At 38.1% G+C, this 11,149-nt stretch overlaps 1 long non-coding RNA gene across 1 annotated transcript in view; it reads left to right on the top strand.

Annotated features, from left to right (window-relative positions):
* Positions 1-3,344: 3,344 nt before the first annotated feature.
* Positions 3,345-11,149, top strand: part of LOC125465409 (uncharacterized) — a 112,660-nt gene continuing 104,855 nt past the window's right edge. The window contains exon 1 of the long non-coding RNA XR_007250238.2: positions 3,345-3,502. This is a non-coding gene — a long non-coding RNA (uncharacterized LOC125465409). The remainder of the gene's footprint in view (positions 3,503-11,149) is intronic.

The raw sequence follows: 11,149 nt of genomic DNA, 5'->3' as shown, positions 1-11,149 counted from the left end.
GTCAATTTGACTGACAATGTCCCATTCGTTATTTACACTGCCAAGAGGATAACATTGTTTTCAGTTACTGCCTCATTAACATGTTCTGCCCTTTGCATCCCAGGTATATGATGCCAATGAATCTCCATTTGAGGAAAGGTTCAAACATGCAACCCAGATTGCGAGGAAACCTTGCAGGCTTTATTCTACATGTTTCAACTACCTCATGTGTATGGAGGAGAGATACATTATCCATGCTGCAGCTTGTGTTGTTTCATTGGTGTAGCAGGGAAAGTGGGAAGAGGAGGGATGACGGTTCACTCAATTGCTACTGCCCCCTCCTTCGTGACAACAACATCTAATTACTTTTCTCAAGATAACACACTGTGACAAGTAAAATGTTCCAGATGGCTGGGAGTGACTTGTAATGACACATCTCTGGTACAGGAGTAACTTGAACCTGAGCCTCCTGGCCATGAACACAACCGCCGCAGAGTGAGAGCCTTCTCTTCCAGTTATCGACTGAGTTTGAGAGAGGCAATCTCAAATTTACCAGTCTTAATGATTAATTGCAAGAGCCCAGTCCAGGTACAAATAAGTTTTCACATGTTTCATGTACAAAAGAAATCTAATTAAAAAGTGTTTTCAACTTTCAGATATCAGTTCACTGACTGGGCACAGGGATTTTGCTCAATTGAGTAAAGTCATTCACCTGCGGGGCACATTTTACACTAACCTCTGATTTCTGCTTTATTATATAACTAAATCACAGGTAAATTTGAAGCCCTCACAGAATTTATCCAGCCTTTTGTTGAGGTGGAGTTGGAGTGTGAAGCATCAGTAATCCTTCTAATACCCCCATTAACATTTCTGTGCTCTTTCGGCAAAGATAATGCAATCTCCTCCAATAAATCTCAAACTGAATGCTGGGCTAATTTGAAATATAACTCTCTTTTAAAATAGGAGCAATAAATTGTAGCAAATGCCCTTCAGTCTTTGCCTGCAGTGTCTTTACTATGAAGCTTCTGAATGTTTTAAAGAGGTTCTCATTCAATTTCATTTTCAGATATACTCCAGCCATCCATAAACAGATTCTTGATTTTCCTCTCAGTATACGCTTTATTGCTTTTGACAATTTCTATCCCGAAATTTCTTCATTCAGAATTTTCAGTATTGATTTATGAAGAATCAGATTCAGATCCATTCTTCATATTTGTTATCAGTAGTGCAATTTATATATTTTCTGGCAGAAAAATGACCTCATTGTCAAAAGGCTTTAACTGACATTATGTTAAATTGAGTAAACTTTTGCATAACACACAACATTAGAAAGTGACACCCTATGGCACATTACATTTATTTCCTGACCTTGCTCAGGGATGGTATCTGACATCGCTCTTTGAAATTAATCAGGTAGGTGCAGAAACAACAGCATCATTAAAATGCAGCAGCAAAGGAATCTCATTGCGCATTGCTGTTCTAGATGGTCGGAGTTCCTTCTAATTCAGAACAACACCCAATTTTGAAAAAATCCCACTAAGGAAGAGAATAAAAGGCAGAGCTCCACAAATGTTCAATAACCTTTTGTCATTCATGGAAATAAATGCTTTTGCCATTTCTGGAAGAGCACTTGTAATGTTAAACAATGATTGTATGAGATGATTGAACTTTTTTTATTCACACAAGCGATGTGGGTATCACTGACTGGCCCAGCATTTATTGCCCATCTTGAACTTGATGATATGATAATCAGGATTTGCCACAGTATGGTGAGTTGTTGAGTTTAATCAAAATTTAAGGCAGACTACATTAAACAACAGCAATATGTAGCTTGCGACTTACTATATAGTCTGTGATCCCACTTCCCAAACTTTCCGGTCACATGAGTACTTCTCCTAGACTCTTGCTGTGAATGAGTCCTTGGCAGGAGAGCAATGAGTGAGGCGGGAGCATTTTTCAAAGTCATCTCAAGAGAAACCACAAAGATTATAAAATCCCCAGCACCTTTGAGCTATTGCGATTCACACTTGCATGATATCAGATATTCATCATTGGATTGAATCTGGAACTCAAATGGAAACAAGTCCAAGATAGGGAAGTGACATGTGGATGAGTCAGGGAGTGTGGAACAGGCCACATCTGGGATGCTGGGAGTGTGGTTAGGCCACAATCAGGTTGCACAAGATCCTTAAAATGAGTCTTACAAAATACTCAATGAGCGTATAGGCCCCATTAACTTATCAATTTTGCAGCAAAACAATGTTAAATGGAGCAACTTACTGTGTTGAAATGAAGTGGCGCAGAATAGGTTGAAAATTAATGCTTTAAAATCCTCTAAATTACCAAAGCAATCATTTTTGTTGAGGAAATCACACTCAGTTGTTGGTAAATAGTGGTTGTATATTGTTAACAGAAAGAAGGACATGCTGTCAATGATTTTTGTCTTGCACTCAACAGATCAGATGCAAGAATAACGAAATATCTAAAGGGAACAACAACCTACACTGTATGAGAACAAGGGGGCTGATTAGTTGAGACATTGCCTTGGAAATTTCTTTAGATTAACAACAAATTTATGATGATCAGTTAAACTCACATTTAATGATAATTATAATCATACATGGTGTTCAGTCCTCTACAAACATAAAAAAAGACATCAGGTCTGCTTTACTTAAACAAAATCTGAGGGAAATCATTCCCTGGTCATTTTGCATGGAATTTCTCAACCAATACATACCCTGAACAAATTGCTGTTCTCTTGAAAATTTGGCAATCTTGCATCCATCCTAATGAGGTGAAGATGAAAAGTTTTGACAACTTATGTTTTAAAAATATTGTGAATTTTGAACATTTCTATTGTTTACTGATGTCACCACATTTTCTGATTACTTTGCATTATTGAAGTTCTGATGTAAAATGCTGGAAGAATTTGACAAGATAATTTAATAGCTAAATTAGATATAACACACTGTGGACCTGGAAGAACACATCTGGCCAGGCAGTATCAGAGGAACAGGAAAGTTAACGTTTCAGGTCTGGACCCTTCTTCAGAAATAGTTAAATTGCTGCGTTTAAAGTATGTGGTAAACATTACATTTATGATTTTTTTTCTTTGATGCACCAACGTGTTTAGTTTCAGTTAGAGAAAGAAAATTGCAGCCCGCTGAAGAGACAGAGAAAATTCAATCCAATTATTCAGAAAATTTTGGCCTACATATAAAATCAAGAAATTGTAAAATGAAGAGCAAAAAAACACAGATCAGCAAAGGCTGACTGTGTAAGTGCTGGGACTTTCCATTTTGAAGTCCCCTGCTACTGGAGTTTGGGCAAATCTGCTGAACAGCATAACCTAGTGGAGCCTTCCTCTTCATCATCTCTCTGCAAAAGCATAATATCTTCTTGAGATCAAAGCAGTTCCTCTGCTTCAAGGTCATGCATCTTAAAGGTGTTATCCTGCTTCCTTGATGTCTGGAACGATTACAGTGATAATGATCCCTTCCCGTGGAATACAAGCAGCAACAAGGTAAAACAGTGTTCATATAATGAAAAGTGACAAAGCAATATGGTACGCGCGATTGTTGCTCTTTCCCCCTCCTGCACTAGAATGTAGACAGCCAACCTATTAATGGTCAAACAGAAACAAAAGGCAAGAAAATGAGCCTCACCTAATAAATTGTGCTTGTAAATCAGTCTAATTTGGAAGGAATGAATTGCTATGAATCAGTTAATTTATGCTGATCTTGTAAGTCTGCTGGGAGCCAGCCTTTCCGCTTCTATGTTAACAGATTATGAACTGTCTGTGCTCCTACCTTAAGGCACTGTGGCTGGAATTTTCCCTTCACTAATAACGCATGAAGGGAAATTCATCTGCCCCACATGTGTCTTCTACCAGAGATATGACTAACCGTTTGATGCTGTTTGTTCTATGTTGCTTTCACAACATGGTCATAATGTACATTTACAGAAGAGATTTTCCATTGAATTCTTCATAATGTATCGATGAAGTGAATTTGATGAATTATAGAAGTAGGTAATCTGATGTATAGAATAATCTTGAAATAAATGACAAAGAATTGAAGAAACATCCACTTACTCCGGTAACATTCATGTAGAGCTTGTCACAGGTGAACTTCAGTTATTTTTAAATGCTATGGGCTTTGGTGTAATGCATATCCAAACTTGTTTTAAGTGAGAATGACATGCCAATGAAGCAAGATATTTTTGGCAGTATTTTTTGTTTAAGATGTTATTACAAGTGGCATCACCAGGGTTAAAGTTAAAACCAGGCCATAGGTTTCATGAATTCAAAAACATTATGCCTCAGATTCTCTTTGTGTCCTACTTAGAGCTTTTCATCATGGTTAGCAACTTAATGGGGTGCAATATATATCCATTTCTGGTTGTTTGCTATCATCTACAGTGGTCATTCTAATTGTTTAATTTTAACAACAAAATATCTCAAAAAGAAATAATTACCATTTCCTTAGTATTGTTCTTACATTATTCTTCATATCCATACTATTCTTCATGTGCAATCCTGAAAAGCAAAAATTATTGTGAGAAGTGTCAAATTGCACTGCTATTGTGTATTTGCTAAAACCCTTTCATGAATAGCATTCCTTTTTGACAAAAAAAAGTGGTGACAACATTACAAAGCTGTTGAAATTGACGGAACCACACAGAAACAGAGGACAATTTTCAATAAATATCACATTTCATTTTCCTCTCAGCAGGGGAAAATTATCACGATACAGCTCATCCATAAAAAAGGACAAATCCAGTTTGATCAATTTTCAAACAATCCCCAAAGTAAAAGGCTGGAAAATGCCAATAACAGGACTGCCAAGCAGCACTGACCAACAGCCTGCTTATTAATCCTCAGTTTGGTATCCCTTCGGGAGACTCAATTCCAAACTCCATTGCGACCTTGGTTCACAAATGGTTAGAAGAGCTGAATTCCAGAAATGAGGCTAAAATATCTGTCCTTGATATCAAGGCAATGTCTGGCAGAAGATGACATTAAAGAAACGTGAGCAAAATTGATGTCAATACAGTTAAGGGGGTATTCTACTAGTTAGATTCAAATGCAGCACACTGAAAGGTGGTTGCACTTGTTAGAGGCAATTACTTCATTTCAGGGACGGTCCTGCAGGAGCTCATCATGGTAGTGTTCGAGGCCCAAACATCTTCATTCACTGTGTCACTGATTTTCTGCCCATCACAAAGTGGCAGAAGTGGAATGATTAGACATATCTGAATGGAACTGAATACTCCCAACATAATGAGACTGCAAATTCCTACATGCAATGAAATTTGGAGAACATCCAGGATTATGTTCATAAATGGTCGGTAAAACTTGCACGACTCAAAAAGTGATGGCCATCTCTAACGAAGGGGAGAATCTAATCATTTCCCCCTCATTGTTCAATAATATTCCCATCAATGAAGTCACATGGTTGCCATCGACCAGAACCTGAACTGATCAGCCACACGCTGTGGCTATACGAACAGGCCAGAAGAAATGGGTTCAAGTGCAGACTCCCCAAAACCCTTCCATCACTTACAAAGCACAAATCTTAATGGAATGTTTTCTACTTGTCCTGAAAAGTGAAGTTCCAACACTTAAAATATTTAATTCCATCAAGGACAAACAAATTCATTCACTATTTTCAATCCCTCAGCTACTGGTACACAATGTACTTTACAAGATATGCTACAGCAATTTATCCAAACTTTTCAAATTTATGATGCCTACTGCTTAAAAGGACAAAGGCAGAAGACATATGATCCTGACTTGGAATTGTATCACTTTTCCTTCAATGATGCTCGATCAGAATCTGTAACTTCCTCCCTGAAGGCAGTCTGGGACTGCCTTCACTAACACAGCCTGCAGTACTTAAAAAGACAGTTCACAACCATATTATCAAAAGATTTAGAACCAGGTAATAAATCCTAGCATCACCAAAAATGCGAGAATGTGAAAAATTGTTCAAAACTGTAGATTTAATAAGTATCTCAAAGGAATACAACATCACTTTAAAAATACTGCAAAGGTTCTGCTTTGAAACAGTGCAGCAAGAATGGGAGAGATGGCGAATTCATGGTACTGTCTCTTGATGAGTAATCCACAGGCCCAATCTAGTGTGCTGGAAATATGGATTCATATCCCACCATAACAGTTGATGGAATGCAAATTAAATGAATAAAATCTGGAATTGAAAGCTTGTCTCAGTAATATTGCTGATGAAACTATCATTGCTTTTCATAAAAATCCACCTGGCTCATAAACATGTTTGAGGATGGAAATCTGTCATCCTTACCTGATCTGGCCTGTGTGTGACTCCAGACACACAATAATGTGGTTGACTGTCTACTGGATCCTAAAAAAAAAACAACTTACAAACCACTCATGATCAAGGGAAATCAGGGCTGGACATCAAGTGCTGGGTCTTGCCAACAGTAACCATGTCTCATTGTAGCAATGATGTGAAGGTGCCTGTGTTGGACTGAGGTGGACAAGATCAGAAGTCACACGATACCAGGTTATCGTACAACAGGTTGATATGAAATCACAAGCTTTTGAAGCACTGCTCCTTCATCAGGTGAAGTCACTGAAGGAGTAACACTCTAAAATCTTGCGATTTCAAATAAACCTGTCGGACTATAACCTGGTGTTTTGTAGCTTCAGACCTCATTGTATCAATGATGCAGAAGGTTTCAGATATTTGATCAAAATTTACCATTAAACTATTGATGGAGTTATGAATAATATATATCAAGTATGTATATCAAAAATAAAAATGATTGGCTATATGTTGGTTTCAATTTGAGACCCCTCAATAAACTGTTGGAAGAATAATGGGATTTGGTTTTGGAGGTATAGTGTAGGAGAGTGACTGGCTGTACAGTGAAAGGACATACTTTTCTGATGCAATTGGCAGGGTGTTTTATCAATTCAAGCTGTCTCCCTTCATGCTCCTCTCCTGACGTTGGATTTCATGCATTGTTAGAGGAGATGCATGAATCATTCATATGGCAAGTCTAGTGTGCTGTCGCAATCAGATCACAGACTGACTGTTAGGAGTCATTGTGAAGCTTTGTGGCTGTTCAGTCATTTAAAACCGACCACTACATAATTAATACAGTACTATCATATTTAACTTGACAGAGTCTGTTCAGGTCTGCTTTGAACAGTTGTGTAATCAACAGAAGTTCAGCTTTGCTTTCGGCTGTTAGCTTTAGTTGAAGAAACCCTGTTGACAATGCTTCTTGACGATAGTAGTTGCAGTTGGGGTAGAAAAGGGAAAAGGCTGGAAAGAGAATTGCTTAATTAATTTATTTTATTTTACACTGTGTAATTTTCCCTCCAAAAGGCATCACATATGTGAAGTATGCATCATTCTATCATTTTTACAAATAACCACATCGATGTGAACTAATATTCAACATTTTGCACATTTATCAAATTAACAAATATCCATCAACTGAATACAAATGAATCATAAGCAGAATAAAGAAGCATTATTGAGATTGCCAGAAAACCAAACCCTAATTTTGAGATAGTAAGAACTATCGATGCTGGAGTCCGAGATAACAAGGTGTAGAGCTGGATGAACACAGCAGGCCAGGCAGCATCAAAGGAGCTGGGACATTGACGTTTCAGGTTGGGATCCTTCTTCAGATATCTGAAAAAGGGTCCCAACCCGAAACGTCAACTTTCCTGTTCCTCTGATGCTGCTTGGCCAGCTGTGTTCCTCCAGCTCCACACTGTGTTAACCCTGATTTTGACTTGCTTCCAGTTTTCAGATTGTTTATCAAATAAACCCTGGAGAATTTTGCCTCCTGTGCCTTACTTAAATATTGTCTCCTGACCTCCCACCGTTTCAGTTTGGGAAAGAAAATACTTGGTTCAGGGATCAACCAAGATTTTGGCATGAATGGCTGCTTTGGTTGACTTATTAGCATCATCCAAGTGGTAGAAATCTGGAATCAAGTGGGTGTTGATACATTGAAGAGTCCTGTTGTACAAGAATTGACTTAACCACTCAAGGCTTTGCACCTAGGGATGTGTTCACTTGTTTTAGCCATTGCACAAGCAATGTCACAGAAAATAAATTCAGTTGCTTTGCTTCTTGAATGCAAAGAGATATTAGTCTGCAAACTGCCACCTTTAATCTTTGCACCTTTTAGACACAAATCAATTCCCTTCTGGATTGAGTAATGAAAATGATTGCACTGAACAAGCCTGGCAAAGATAATCTAACATTTAAACTTAAAGATCTAATATGCAGCCTAGACCAGATGTAGCATTTTCTAACAGATATTTTATCAATAGCAGCTCGATTGTGGCTCTGAAGAACTGTCAAATGAATTATTAAGTAAGTGAGCATTTGTAGAGAATATCATATAGCTGGGGGCTGTGAAAGGCATAAATCAATATATTTATTGAAACACATGCATTAAGGACATGCTATTATTAGCTGAAGCATCACTCGGAAGTGGGATGAAATGACCGTCAATGCATTCAGAAAAAGGTTGGATTTGTTGGAAAGGCTCAGCAAATGATTGTGAGCAACTCTTGTGAAGTTCAATCTGACAGTGCAATTAAACCATGGTTTTACAATTCATTGTCATATAAGAATTCTTCTCAAACATTGGCAATGACAAGGTATGACAAGATCTTTTCACATAAACAATTTTCTTTTGGGCTGCAGTGGTCTCTGGTAGCTGTGAAACAGCAGTTAGATTTTAAAGATCAATTTCTCAATCGGCGAGTAAGTGTCATCAGTGCCTGACTGACACATTTTAAAGCGTGAATACTGATGCCAAAACATGAATCAATCATGATTGATTCCCAGAATTAATGTCAGTTCAGAATTATTCTTGACCAAATCAATCTTCAGATACATTAATCAACATCTGCTTATTGACTGTAAATTGATTGAATGCACAATCATTTGAACAAAGTCACTAATCTCCCTCATAAACAAATGCTGTCTTTATTTATTTCATTCATTTCCGATCCACAATAATGATGCAGATACAAAATTGGCAACTTATTGCTTTGACAGCCATCTTCATTAATGGGATACTTTATGCATTCATGGATGAAAGCAAAATCAAATGCAAAAGGATGAAAATTATTACAACCCTCAAATACCCTCAGTGCGAATGCTGCTGCATTGGAAGTAATGCAATATAGAATTTAACATGCAATCCAAAAATTGTATTCATCACAGAGCATTTAGAAAATTCTGTAGCCAGATATCATAAGGTGTTGCTATACAATTAATTATTTGGAGAACAATGTTAGTTGGCAGCTGCTCAGGGTATCTTTCAGGTTTTGAAATGTAAGCAAAATGGCTCATATCCTATCTGTTTTTGACACTGAAAACCGTACACTGCTTGCTGTGGAAATATTTGAGATGGTGTAACTCTATTTGCAGTGGTTATATGGCCCTGTCTTGTACCAGAGCAAAACTCCAATATGAGGCTGTGGGCATTTCTCTCATGTGGTCCTACTGACCATCATGACAACACTATAAAGAGATGACCCATTGTAAATCACAATCTCAACTTTTAAACAAATTTACAGCCAGTGTCTAGCTCATCTGCTGTAAAATATGTATGGCTATATCAAAATATTGCAAATATCAAGAGTTACAACATGCAGAGATTCTACCTGCCTTAAGTGTTAAGACAGTTGGATCTGGCCACTGAGCAGTCCAAGTGGTTGGACTGTGCCATATTACCTGACGATTGTGGAAAGGTTTGTTTTGAAAAGCATATTTGACCAGAAGTCTGGGGTCAGTGGTAATGTCCAAGATTCTACAGGAAAAGGCAATGGTTGATTCTGCCTGATGGTTTCCCCAAGTAGACTGTCTGATTGCCAGACCTTTCAAACAAACATTAAGATGGATAGTAAAATGTGAGGCTGGATGAACACAGCAGGCCAAGCAGCATCTCAGGAGCACAAAAGCTGACGTTTCGGGCCTAGACCCTTCACCCTCTCTGATGAAGGGCCTAGGCCCGAAACATCAGCTTTTGTGCTCCTGAGATGCTGCTTGGCCTGCTGTGTTCATCCAGCCTCACATTTTATTATCTTGGAATCTCCAGCATCTGCAGTTCCCATTATCTCTCAAACATTAAGATGGAATTTGTTTGGTGTTGAGAAAGGCATTTCCCATCAGATTTTCATACATTCCCAAACCGTTTGTACCATTGTGTGCCATGCCGGAGGTGGGGAAGAGATCTCCTCTGGAATGTGCCATTGCAAAGGAAGTCTGGAGCAAATGCAGTAACCTTTGCCGAGGCTTATTCCAAATAGGTCTGCGATGCCGGACTCTGTGCTCTATAAGCTGTTCCTAGGGACTCACATTTAAATGAACATCAATGGTACCTCGAGGACCATCAGCTCAGTGAAGGATGCTCTTTGGTAATGGTTGTCTTCAACCAACTGTTAAAGACTGTCACATTTCAAAGTCCAGGAATTCGTGCTGAAAGATGTAATGTTTGCGACAGCCACTGTAAAAATGCAGTGGGGAAAGATCCCTATAGAATGTCTTTAACCAAAATACACCAAGGGCCTGGTAATATATAGAACCTGCTAGGCCGTGTGCCTTACACAGAAATTTTATCTGCCGAAATGCCTACTCCCCATTTCACCCTGGTTGGATTGGAACAGATTCTTAAAATGTCAAACAGCTCTGTGATCTTTGAGAATTTACCAGGTCACAGAATTTCAGTCATGAAACGTGGGTGTTTTGAACAGTGAAACCATTACAAGTCTGCTGCTATTTTTTGCAACACTTGCATTTTTCAAAAGCTGAATTGCCATTTTACTACTTGATTCTGAACAATCTTACAGCAGATTCCATGGGAACTCTGAATTAACCTGAATGCTGGCAGCTTGTGATCTTATGGTCTTATAGAAGAACGTCAGAAATAGAACAAGATTGTTTCGGTTATATTTTGATTCTAAGCCTGTAACACTTATTTGTATTGATGGAAAAAAAACCACAGGTCTCTTATGTCAGATGCTGTTAATTAATTTAGATGTTAAGTTAATTAATTGCTTTTAAACACACACACTTCCATTAAAAATTTTCCTTTAAACTTCATTTATGCTACAACTCCAGAAGTACATAACTGCCTTGAATCATTTGGTAAG

The sequence above is a fragment of the Stegostoma tigrinum genome, chromosome 29 (assembly GCF_030684315.1).
Source record: "Stegostoma tigrinum isolate sSteTig4 chromosome 29, sSteTig4.hap1, whole genome shotgun sequence".
Taxonomy (NCBI): domain Eukaryota; kingdom Metazoa; phylum Chordata; class Chondrichthyes; order Orectolobiformes; family Stegostomatidae; genus Stegostoma; species Stegostoma tigrinum.
Note: the sequence above shows the minus strand (reverse complement) of the source record. Positions and strands in the feature narration are given on the sequence as shown.